Source organism: Poecilia mexicana, unplaced genomic scaffold, assembly GCF_051168715.1.
Source record: "Poecilia mexicana isolate PSO_F unplaced genomic scaffold, ASM5116871v1 scaffold_6, whole genome shotgun sequence".
In the NCBI taxonomy this organism is placed as follows: domain Eukaryota; kingdom Metazoa; phylum Chordata; class Actinopteri; order Cyprinodontiformes; family Poeciliidae; genus Poecilia; species Poecilia mexicana.
Window position 1 is genome coordinate 26,988,702 of NW_028263375.1, and position 12,104 is coordinate 27,000,805.

The following is a 12,104-nucleotide window of genomic DNA, read 5'->3' on the forward strand; positions in this document are numbered from 1 at the left end:
TTTTTTTTACTTTCATTTTCCCCCTTTTTTTTCTTTTTTTAAATAAAGACTCAATAATCCATAGTTGTTGAAACAACCCCCCCTAATACACAAACTGATAGCCACCTGCTCCTGCTGGAGAAGCTGCTGGCAAATAATAAGTCTTACAGCTGCAAAGTGGCAAAACGCTGACACACACTACCTCACCCATCAGGACGCCGAGTGGTGAGGCGTAAAGTTACAGTAGATTAGTCCAATTAGGAAAGCAGTCTAAAAATATATCAAACACCACATCAAATACCAATCAGAATTGAAGTACAGCTTGCATTGCTGGCCTGAATTTGAACTTTAAAAAAACCAATGTATTGATTTTTGTCTTTTATTTGCATGAGGACAGGTGTTAAGCTTAATCAAAAAGCAGAACACTACGACATTTAGAGCCCTAGTTCATTTGCAATGCACATCCCCAGATGTGCCTTTAGCAACATAAAACAAGTTAAAAGACAAATCAAAACGACATATCAAGATAAAATGTCATGCGTGATGCCATGAATCCTAAAGTTGACTTAAAACAGAACACGATTAAACATGGTGAGACATGGTGGTGGCAACATCAAGCTGTGGGGATGCTACTCTTCAACACAGATGGGCAAGCTGGGCAGAGTTGATGGTTGGACCTAACAACCCTGAAAATACAGGCAGAGATACAAAGGAATGGCTCAGATCATACTATGTTTGTCTTTACGCTGAGGAGAATGAGATCCGCGGCTCAGGTGGAGGAGCAGGTTGCTCATTAATTAGGAGGTTAAAAGTCCAGGGCTGCAGCGTCCCTGAGCCAAGGAACATCTGCCTCGGCGTGGAACTCTGGGCTGTGCACAAGCATTTGATAAAATAACATAAAGATGATAATAAGCAGATCATTTAGATCCTTGATGTTTATTGAAAATGTATATAAAATCAATTGCAGCGAGCAGCAGGAGACTCGGGGGCGGTGGGGAAGAGGCTCTCCTATTGACAGAAAACCTCCAGACACATAAATGGAGTCATAACTCGAATATGAATGCACATAACTTGAGAAATAAACACAATACTATCGCCTGTTCTGGGGGAAGTTATCGACTTCTCTCTGCAACCAGCTTGCCGTTTACTTTTTGGTGTCAGTGAAAAGGAAATTGCAGTTCTTTATGCTCCCTAAAGTAGAAATTTGATAAAAATGTGTTGTTTGTAAAAAAAAAAAAAAAAAAAAGAAAGAAAAAGTGTTACACTTATTAGCAAACTTGGTAAAATGTGCAAAAATATTTTTTTTATTGTTGTGGCAAAATCTCCCACTAAATTTAGAAAATCATGACCAATATTTATTGGGAAGTCAGTCAGACTGTCTGTTCAAGCAACAAGTCTGGAGGTTTGTGTGTTTTTCATTATTTAAAATGTTTCCCATTAGCCAAAATTTGGTTTCTGATGAGTCAGGGAACGGTGTAAAAACTTTCAGTCACCCAATAGACTGACTTGGCAAGCAATAGGTGGGGGAAGGTCCTCATACAACCGGAAAAAAAGGACTACAAGTCTTTGGAACGAAATGTTACAGCCAGGGCCGTGCAGAAACCACTTAAGGGGCAGGTGCTCAAAAAAAAAAAAAAGGGCACATCTTACCGCATTCTAGGACAGAATATTAACAAAGCCACTCAGCTTTCAGAGTTTAATAAACAATGATAAATTACAAAATTGTGAAATATACAATCAAAGCTAAGGAAAATCTCTATATAGAGCATACAGCTATGCGTAAGATATTTTATTAGTAATTTCTTTCTGCAGGTCTATTTTGTTATAGGAAAGTATTGCAATATTCAAACCCGCAATTTAGCAAGATATGTAAATCAGAGCTGGTGGTTTAGCTCTGATTTACATATTTTGTCTTCACAGAATTACACTATTAAAAATATAAACAAGGGCACAATGCTACCTTTTGGTGACTGTAATCTATAAAAAAGAGCTGCCTGTTTGCTGCAGTGGAGATGAAGATGGTCCATTCAGGAAAGCAGAGCTGCATCAAACTTTAATGTGGAACTGCAGGAAAAAAGAAAAAAACAAAAGAAAAATTGAATTGTTAATGCATGTCACTATGGGAAAAGCCTACTGAGTTTTGCTTAAAACTTTTTTAAACATTTAAATCACACATTTGTCTCATGAAGTGATTTTTTTTTGCAAAACAAACTTATTTGTGCATGTCAGAAATATTTTCTTGATATTCTAAGTTTTTGTTTGACTCAAAGTTTTGCTTGTGATTCTCATATGACCTCATGGGCAGGAGCCAAAATCGCAACAAAAGATTTCTGATGTGTGCAAATAAAAGTTTATGTTTGGCAAATAACTTTTTAAGTTCACAAGACAAAAATTTGTTATTTAATAAAAAAAAAAAAAGTTTTTTAAACAAAACAATTTGTTTTTAAAAAAGAAATCATTACAATTCCAAAAGTTTACAATTTTATTTTACTTAACTGAGGTTAGTTTATTTTTTCCCATTGAATAATTGGGAAAACAAATTTAACTTCATACTCTGCGAACCAGACCCTAAACTTAAAGTCTGGGTTGAGTTTTTTCCCCTTCATCAATGACATACATTATATCTATCATGGTAATTCAGGGTGAGTTATTTTTAATTCTAAATGAATATCCATGTTTGTGTAACGACGCATGTAACGAAGCACAGCACATGGCGCTACACCCCCCCGCCACCAGGAGGCGGCATCCTGCTACAGGGCCAAGAAGGGGCGGTGGAAACGCGGTCACTCCGAAATAGAGCCGAGCCGAACCGGGTTGTTTCAATTGCCAGTGGAAAAGGGGCATTTGAAAGTCATCAAGCAAATCAGAACAGCGGAGAGGACTTAACAGAATGTCGCCAGTGAAAGTCCATGAGTAGGAGGAACAAAACAAGACCACCAGAGGGCGGTGTTGTCACATAGAACAGAATGGAATGGGTCAAACACGTCACAGGGTCCGAGCTGCGTCACGTGTTCTCTCATGACGTAATTATTATAAGACTTAAAAGTATTTTTAGGTGTTTATAACGTGCTGCACAGTTGGCGCAGTTGGTAGAGCTGTTGCCTTGCAGCAAGAAGGTTGTGGGTTCGACTCCCGGCCCGGACGCCTCTGCATGGAGCTTGCATGTTCTCCCTGTGCATGCGTGGGTTTCCACCCACAGTCCAAAAACATGGCTGTCAGGTTAATTGGGGTCCCTCTAAATTCTCCCTAGGTGTGAATGTGTGTGCATGGTTGTCTGTCTCTATGTTCCCCCTGGGATGTGCTGGCGATCTGCCCAGGGGCGTTAACCCGCTCGCCCCCGATGTTCAACTGGCGAACGATTCGGGTAATGTTTCGTCCGAAACGTTACCCTCTGTGAGGGCACCTGTTCGGGGGGATACTCACAGGGGGAGGGTTAAAGTGAATGATGAATGAATGTTTTACCTCACATTCAAAAAATAACATTTTTAGATAAAAATATTTACACGATTGTTCCATTTCTGAAACATGAGTTAGAAAAACAAAATATGACTGTGGAATCAAAAATAAAATATAAGTAAGAGTGAAGTAATAATATGAATTGGATATATTAAAAGGGTAATTATTGAAGCCATTCAACTCTGTATTTATTTTATATTAATATCCCGCAGCAATCTGATTGGTCTGATTGGAGTTACTTGCTCCACGCTGGGATCTCACACAATTATTCGCTGAAGTTATTCTTTAAATACAGTTAAAGAATAACACCTGGGCATAACACCGGACGCTTTGGAGCGTCTGGTTAGGAAGCCCATTCAAAAACCTTGGTAGAAATGGCGCGTTTAATTTCAGTCTCCATTACATACAGAAGAGAGAAAACTAAAGAGATTGCAATGTTGAACCTATTTATAGTCCACACAGAGGAGCCGGCAGTTTATCTTGAGGAAATAAATAAAGGTGAACAAGTTAATTAGATCGTAACATGCGCAGTTCGCTGCGGCTGTACAACCAACGCGGACGCGGCTCTGCCGCTGCTGCAAAGAATTAAACTTAACTCACCCTGTGGCTTTAACTAATGGAGCTGAAGACGTGACCCTCCTGCACCCAGAAGGAGAGCGGCGCTCAGAAGCGCGGCAGACATAACGTCTGTCTGTTTCGGGGAAGTGAAATCACGAAAAACGCACAGGGTAAAAAAAGAAGTTTAATGGATCGGTTTGGATCAGACAGATCCAACTGCCCGATGAACCAGCGCAGATTTCTCTGCAGATGTGAACCAGGAGGAATTTGTGAAGCTGTGCGTTCAGACCCCAGCAGGTGAAGTGCTGGTAATTTAAGTGGAGTCGTTTAATTTCATTCATTATAAGTTATTGGGGCAATAGTCAGTGGTTTTTGTCTCTACCGAGAAAAGCCACGGGCTGCGGACCGGTCCAAGTCTTGACCGGTCGGCGGTAATAAAAAAGGTTGGGGACCACTGACGTCGAGGACGTTTATTTGAGTCAGGCGGAGTAAAGAGATTTGCTTCCTCTGGTAAACATCTCCTAGGTTTTCTGTGGTCAACTGTTCTTGTATGTTGCATTTGTAAAATGATTTTGTTTCCATCTACAGTTTAAAGGTTTGTTGGCCAATCAAGAGCAGGAAAATGATGGTCATTGAACCTTTTTTTTTGTTGTTGGTATTTTTAGCAGAGTAGGCAAATGTCAAGGCCTGATGGGAAATTAAATCATCATCTCTGTAAAGTTTGTCATCAGAAGGAAGCATGAAGTTCTTTAAAATGATCTGGTAGATGGTTGAGTTGACTGGACTTCAGTAAACCCCATAGGCCGACACCAGGAGCAGACATGGCAACCCAAACCATCCCACTTTAAGCAACATTGATTCTTTGCTTCTCTACTCTTCCTCCAAACTCTGGACCTTGATTTCCAACAGAAATTAAAACTTTGGACCAGTCAGCAACAGTCCAGCTGTTTGTCCTCTGTAGCCCAGTTAAGATGTTTCTGACTTTTGTCTCAGCATCGTGAGGAATGTAAAGTTGTAGGATCTGTCTGCACACAGTCGTGGAATTTAATCACAACAACTTATGGTATTACATTATGAATCAGAAACTGAAAACTATTCATGTGACATCAAGTCACTGTTTTTGCCATGTGCTGTGCTTCATTACATGCGACCCAGAGGTCGCGTTAGCGGAATATTTTCCGTATTTGACCGGTTATTTTTTTTTAACTACATGAAAATTTAAAGCCCGTCGGTCATTTGACAGGTTATAATTTACACCCTCATGCGAGCACCTGATAGACTTTACGCAAAGAGTTCATCGCAGAGGAAACTAAAATCAATCAGTAAAAGAATCCTTTCTGAATATCATCTCATGGACACTGAACTAAATGCATCTTTCTGACCAGTGTTATATCTTTAAAATTTCCTCTTCGGTCATCTTTCAGTCCGCTTTCTCGTCAATATGCGAGAGCTTAGAGCGATGCGCGCTCCCGCGAGAGGGGATGCAATTTTGGGCAGGCATGCGTTTCAGGGCATAACACCTGAAGGCTTATTATGTTGTACAAAAAAAACAAAACAAAACAAAAAAATAATTTTAGTACATGTTATTATGTGTCAGAAGAGGGCTTTGAAAATAATAATACCAACAAAAAAAAAAGACCAAAAGGGCACTTTGGGGCAAGGAGCAAAAAGGGCAGGTGCTCAAGCACCCCCAGCCCCCCCCCTCTGCACGTGCCTGGATTTCAAACCTTTGTACAGGTAATTTGCCCTTGTCTGATGAAGTTCTGCTCCTGTAGTAAAATATAAATGTGTTTGTCTTTGGACTCCACTGAACCGCAGTGGGAGCCACTAAGTGCTTTTCACACATCCTTTGTATTTTTCTGCCCCGCGGGCAGGACACGTAGGCGTTAGCATTAGCATTAGCTTGATCTGTGGCGTGTTTGACAGTCGATGTTCCACTTTAATGGGCAGGTAAAACGTGGCTTCGAACTTTGTTGAAGGTCACACAGCATTTCCAAAAGCTCCTCAGAGACTTCCTCTGATTTTGCTGCCCAAAACAAACACTGAAACGATGTAAGGACGGCGGTATCCTCTTGTTGTGGCGCAGCAGGCTAATAAGGCATAAGCAGCTAATCAGAGCAGTTAAAAGGGCATTACACTGATAATCCCAATGGGTTTGGGGACATTATCCTCAGTGTGGGAACACAGCGTGAAGTTTTCTCATCGCTCCCAGAAGCAGTGACACACTAGAATGCATGTGCATAAAACTGGATTCCTTGCCAATCAAACTCTCCAACAGCAGATGATCTCAGTGATTAGCGTTATCGCCTCTCGCCGAAATCACCTGCCAAAAAGGCTATAAAATGCGGCACGTGCAATCATGACCGCCAATCATGAATCGCATGGCTATATTATCTCAGAGCATATCATTACCATCGTCCTCTGAACCTCATTTCGTCAGATTTGTCATGTCTCATTTTCACTACATTGTCTCTACTGGGAAACCTTCACCTTGGATGGGGCTATTGCTATTGCTTCTGAAGATCATCCAGTAGAGGGCAGCAGAGAAGTATGAGAGTTTTGTTGCTCTACCACAGAATAAAAGGCATGCCTGTGGCACAAATTAGGGATTTAGCTTCAGCAGGAGAATAGTCAAGGGTTGGAGCACAGCTCTTATGTTCAGATTCATCAACATATTTTTTCACAAGTTTTCTTAGAAATCATCTTACAAGAAAAGTTTCTCAGATGCTTTTCCCAAATAAATTGCAAATAAATATAGAACTCTATAAATGTTTACTTTAACACTCCTTATATAAAACCCTATTGGATATAGACGCACATCCCCCACTTCAGATTTTTGATTTGTACAAATATTAGAAAACAATGCATAATTTTCCTTCATGTCCACTGTGGAAAAAAATTAAGAGCCCATTCTACTGAACCCCATTGAAAACCTCCTGGTTATTCCACCAAATTTTGATTTTTGAACTCTTCCTGAGTTAAAACATTAGTGTTGTTGCTTCTAAATGAATATGAGCTTGTTTAATTTGCATTATTTGAAGTCTGAAAGCACTGTATCTTTTTTGTTATTTTGACAATTTCTCATTTTCTGCAAATAAATACAAAATTTTTGCTTGGAATTTCGGAGACATGTCAGTAGTTCATAGAATAAAAGAACAATGTTCATCTTACTCAAACATATATTCATAAAAAGTAAAAGTATCAGAGAAACTGATCATTTTAAGTGGTCTGTTGTGTTTCTAGTTTGCATAAAACACACATGCACGCACACACACGCATACACACACAAAAAACAACTGAAGTTTGTGGCGAAAATGTGTCAAAATCCTTCAGTTGTTATGATTAACTTTTTTAATGTATATATTCTGTCGTTGGGATCAGGTAACTAATCTGTTAGACGGATCATACAAGATATTCAAACGATGGCCTCACGAGGAAAACCTAAATAGGATGTGGAGTACAACTCTTTAGAGGAAAGAACCAGCAAATAAACACTTTCGGTGTAACACAACAAACAAGCTACTACAATTTAACGTGGAGCGTGAGAGGACTTCAACATGTACACAGCTGATAAGTTCACTAAAGTGACTTTTTATGCTAGCGGACCAGTTTGCCACATTTCAAGCTTCGCTTCTCATGTCGACATAGAGACTCGTTCAAAGTGGAAAGAGCGTAGAGCTGAAGCGCCTCCAGCTGATTGCCTTTAGTCATCAAACGTGCGTACTCACACAGAGAGAGCTCCACGACACACATAGCCGACGTTTAATCTAGCCCTTTGTGCCCCCTGAGATTCTCAAATCAAATCACTTTCGTGGCAAAGCCTATTTAAGCTGTTTGTCAGAACACTGCTACTAATGTGGCGAAGGCGAATCAGATCTCTGAATTATACTTTTTCTTCAATGGCTGAACGGAGCTTGCGCCACATCTCACGTTAGCGGAGTGTTTCGCTGGGTGCTGAGGGAGTTGAACAAGTCTCTCGGAGTAAAAGGGAGGATGCCACATTGCGCTTTTGGAGCGATCCACTTGTCATTAAATCAGAAAGGTAAAAACAGCCTCCAGCCTTTCAGTGATCTGGAGGTGGTGTGATGATGGGGTACGTCCATTGACTCAGAGTAGGACGTGTTGTTGTATGTTTACACCTCGAGCATCTACTTGAGCTCTGCACTCAGCGGGAACCACCTGAAGGCATTGGCATGTTATGGGCAGCTGAAGTTGAAGCAGTGAATTCATTAAAAGGAGCCAATAAGTTTATCCTGACACAACAATCCAATATTATTAGACATATGTGACGCCCCTTTGGTTACACAACCCCATCTGCATGTTTTTAAACACACAAAAGTGTGTTTAGCCTGGTCAATACATGACAAAATGGTTCAGTTATGTCCTGTATTTCTATAAGGTAAGTTGTTATTCGAGGTAGTTGTTAGAAATACTTGTGTGTATGCTAACTTTGGAAATGTTAGCATGAATCAACCGCTATGTACCTGCAAGCAGAAACCTGATTTGGTATTAATCCTGTGTTTGACTTGCAGAGTCGTAGTTTAAGTAATTGCCACAATGATCTGCCTACCAATCTCCTACTCCATTTTTCCCTCATATGTGGACATGACCCTGAGACACTTCCTTCACTCAGGGCAGGACCTTGTCCTTGACCCGCAGAGAGCACTCTGTCCTTTTTCCTGGTCGAGACCATGGACTTGGATTTGAATTTGGAGGTATCGATTCTTCTTCACACTTACCTTCAGGTTGCTTGGATGAAAACTGTACATCTCCATCAGATGAAGCCAACAGAACAACATCAGCAGCAAAAAGCAGAGATGCAATGTGACCAAAATGGATCTCCTCCACACTTTGGTCGTGCCTGAGTTATGAACTTAATCGGTGGTAAAGAGCAACTTGGTGGAGTCCAACACTCACTGGAAACGTGTCTGACTTTCTGCCAGCGATGCTGACCAAGCTCTGACGCTGGCCGTCCAGGGATCTTACAGTCTGATATTCCATACACCCCCAAGTACTTAAGGAGTTGTACTTGGGGGAGCAGGTTTCTTGAACTCTTCCCGGAGTTCAAGAAACGCACATAAACTGATTGGGTGAACTCTGAGGACCCTGGTGCAGATCTGGTCCGATGAACAATAACCACACTGTTCCTCCAGAATCCTAGAGTTGACTATCCTCGTGCCTCCTTCTTTCCAGAAACCCTGAGTAGTCTTTAACCAGAAGGCTTCTTGTCAACTCACCTTTTTTAATTCACCTGTATTACAAATTAGTTCTCCAGAAAGCATTATGACTAACATCTCAATCAACTTTTCAGCCGTTTGAGCTGCTCTTGCGGCAATATCTCACATTTTCATTAAGCTCAAGGCCTTTGAAGAGCCCCTTAAAGACTACCAATTAATCTAGCCGAAAAACCCTGTTCTCTTTATTTTCATTCAATTCCTCACTGATATTTTCCACTTTACACACGTAATGCATTTATTTATTCAGACTGGGATGTTGTTTCTGATAGAAATGTACATTTTAATATAATTCACTACTCTCAATGCCAAAGAAATTCTACGCCTCCTTTAACATCTTGTTTTGTGTGTGTGTGTGTTTTTTTTTCAGAATCAACCTGAATTTTTAATGTAAATAAATAAAAAAAAGAGTCTCTCCGGAAATTAGTATTTGAATCAAATCAGCATTTGAAAGAGGTGCATGAGTTCAAGAACGACGCCGGCATGCGTGTGCATCAGTCGCTGAAAAACGAAAACGAAGGCTGATTGAGAATTCATCTGTAACTCAAAGAAGAAAGAAAACCTCACAGGTGTTTTGTCAAAAATAAATGAGATATGAACACAGGATATCTATTAAATGCTGCGTGAATATAAACCTGAAAGGCACGTGTGCTGAGATACAGCCAAGGCCTCATTATCAAAACAGAGATAACGTCTGCATTTACGGAAACACTCGAAAAGAACGCCTCATTGTGTACATCCTCAAAGACCTAAAGAAATACACCGATACATGCTAAACAAACCGGATAAGACCTTTTACTGGGAAGCAAACCTGAATTCAAATAGCGGCTCAAAAGCGACCCGGCTGCCCTTTGAAAAGAGCTCAGGACGAGAGAGAAGCTGACAACGGATGATAACTTGATGCATGACGCTGCTGCGAGCTTTAAATGCCTTATCTAAATTCATACACAATGACAGTACCTCTCCCCAACCATGTCACGTTTATCTTTTTTTTTTTGTTCAGCGCCCGGCAGATAATGGAGAAACGAAAATCAATAAGTAAGAAAATCTTGCTGAATGAACCAGGGGATGATAGCTTTGAGTGCTGATGAGTGCGATATATGCTCAGACATACTGTATGGATAATGAGAACGACGGCTGTGAGTCCAGCTCAGCGGGCGAATGCAGCATTTAATTAAACACAGACAGAGGCCTGGTGTTACATCAAGCAAAAATAAATAAATAAATAAATAAATAAATAAATAAATAAATAAATAAATCTGATTAAAAAAAAAAGGGGTAGAACAAATTTAGCACGTCAGCCATTTTGCCTCGAAAAGCTAAAATTTGAAAATAGTTCGCAGTTTTAAGATTTTTCAATCTTTTTAAATGAGGATTCAAGAAGAGAGTAGATATGGAAAATGTTCATTGTGCTTCACTTTTCCCGCATTTTGTTCTGCTACAGCCTTATTCCAAACTGTTTTCACTTAGCTCTCTCCTCAAAGTTCAAAAACGGCTATGAAACTTACATGAATGTGGGTTGTTGGTTTTCTATTTTTAATAAATTTGCAAAAGTCTCAGTTTTTTCCCCCACTTAGTCAAACTGGGGTATTCTTTTTTTTCTTTTTTTTTCTTTCCTTTATTTAACCAGGTAAACCCCGTTGAGATCTGGATCTCATTTTCATGAGAGACCTGAGCAGAAGTCTTTGAGTGTAGAATTTGAAGGAATCAGATTAATTTTATAGAATTAGTAATAAAGCCGTAACATAAAATGTGGAAAAAGTGAAACACTATGAAAGCTTTCTGGATACACTGAGTGAGTTTAAACTTTAAATGCAAGCTGTAATTTGAGGACATAAGAAACAACATGTCCTACTTAAAATTAGATATGAAAAAACAATAGTTTTATTAATTACGACATGCGTTTTGATGAGGATTGTCTTTTCAGATTAAAAGTAACCTTTAAAAATCACAACAGCATTTATTCACACTTTTTATTAAGCCCATGTTTATGTCTTTAAAATGTTTTTATTTTAGTAGTGTTTTCATCAGCTGTAAGTGGAAAATCTTTACAATAAACAGAAATAAGACAATCTATATAATGTCAGGGTTTCCCCCAGTGTATTATAAGCCTGGCGGGCCACCAGGCTTTACTTGTGCCCCCACCAGGCTTAGCATTGTTAATTTATTTACGTTTTTTTTTTTTAAATGTTTGCATTTTTTTAAAACTTTGTAATTGGTGTTCAGGTATTAATCTTCCAATAACATTAGATTATCTCTTATAATCTCACAGATAATGACAGGATATTTTCAAATTTCCTGTCAACTTTAAACATTTTTTTAAAACTCCAAAACACTGCGGGCTGCTGGATGAATGACTGCAGAGCGCCCCAAACTCCAGGCTCAGCAAGTTTTCTGGGAGAAATCCTTGAATGTGTTTTAGTTAGAGAATCAAATTACTCAAATAAATGATTTTTTTCCCCATGTTATTCACATTTATTAAATAGAAGTTCACTTCCTTTAATTCAGCAGTTCCTTTAAGTCGCACTTAATAAGCTGTAAACTGTCAAATGTTTAAACAAGCAAAGTCTAATGAAAGTGTATTCATATGGAAAGATCAATTTTATAAAATTTCTTAGCAGCAACATGAAAACTGATGTTTGTCAGCTTTCTGTGGTCATGGCCCAACCTGAACCGGCTCTCTGGGGTCACATGAGGGAAGGAAAATGTCACAGCAGTGATCTGCAGCTACCCCTATAAGTATGTACCAACCTGTGGATGTCCTCACCAGGCCCACCCCCCGACCCCACCGGGGTCCCTGTGACAGGACCATCCAGGACATGAGCCAGGGAGCCCGCTGAGCACTTTTGTCTGACATGTTTCTGCACTTTGCAGAAT